Here is a 1,385-nt window from a genome sequence, read left to right as displayed (position 1 = left end):
TCCCAGGTTTCTGAACCTTCGTTATTTAGCTTTAGGGTATACAAATCTTGTTAATATTAGGTCTTACAGCATCAGTGCTACCATACTTGTGCTCTGGGAAGAATTATTTTCAATACCACTGAGAAAACCCAGGTGTGCAGCATGCTTGTTAATTCGTACTACACATTTATCTGCTTGGCAGGCACAGCCTGTAAGGAAAGTTTGCGCGTTAATGTTGCTATAATGCACCTCTCCTCACCCAGCTGTCAGTGGGAATACTGCATGTGAAAGCAAAACAGTGGAAAAGGAAGAACATTGCCCAAGTTAGGTTTCCTAAGCTTGAATCAGAGGGGTTTTGTAATAAATACGTAATCATCTTCAAAGTAGTATTTTAAAAGTAAATGCATTTTTGTGAATTAATTAAAGGAATAATTTCCATTAAGAAAATGATAGAGATAAATATGTCATTTTTAGATATTAAAAATAAAATTTTATAATTAAAATATTGACTTCAAACTAGAACTCTATTTTCTTCAAGTTTTACCAATCATCTTAGAGAAGTTGTCAAAACATTCTACTTCTCAACGTCAAAATGTAGGAAAGCTTTGTTTTCTCTCATAAATATTAATGAGTCCTTGATTCAGAAACAGAAAATACCTCCAAAGATAAGGAGAAAACTTTTAATTTGTATTTCTAGAGCCTTATAACATTGCTGCTATTTATTGACAGGTTATGGTTATGAAAAGAATAACAATAGATATAAATGTATTTGTACCCATTACAAATAAAAATCCTCCCCATAATTAGTGTATAACATATCAAATCAGTATTCATACTCTTTCCCTGTGGAAATATGTCATCCCTAACCAGTATTCTTTTCTCTATGTGATGGAAAACACCATCTTAGCTCATGTTTTGACTTCCTAAAAGTAAAATAAAACAGCATCAGGAAAAAAAAGCAAAGTCCTTTCAATTTCCCTTACTTCCCAAATCTCTTTTCACTTAAATTTAATCAAGCAAGAAAAGAGCAAATTAACCAAATAGCTGGTCGTTTTAGCCATTCAAGTGATCTTTCTAATCTGTTAATAAATTTGACTCTCATAATAATTATAGCCATCTATATGGATTTATATAAGTATCTTTACACATTTATTGCTACAGTTCATCCTGGAATATTGACTTGAATATGTACAATAAACTTCAAAAAGAAGTTGAATGGGTAGTTCACTTCATTCCTTCATTCATTCCAAGTGTTTATTGAACCTGGACAATTTACCATGCACGATTAAAGGAGCTGATAAACAAGACAAATGAGGTCTCTGCTCTTGTGGAGCTTTCATTCTAGGGAGGAGGAGACAGAAAATAAACAAGTGACAAAATAAAAGACGACATTATTCTAGATAGAA

This window comes from Equus quagga, chromosome 7 (assembly GCF_021613505.1).
Source record: "Equus quagga isolate Etosha38 chromosome 7, UCLA_HA_Equagga_1.0, whole genome shotgun sequence".
Lineage (NCBI taxonomy): Eukaryota > Metazoa > Chordata > Mammalia > Perissodactyla > Equidae > Equus > Equus quagga.
Note: the sequence above shows the minus strand (reverse complement) of the source record.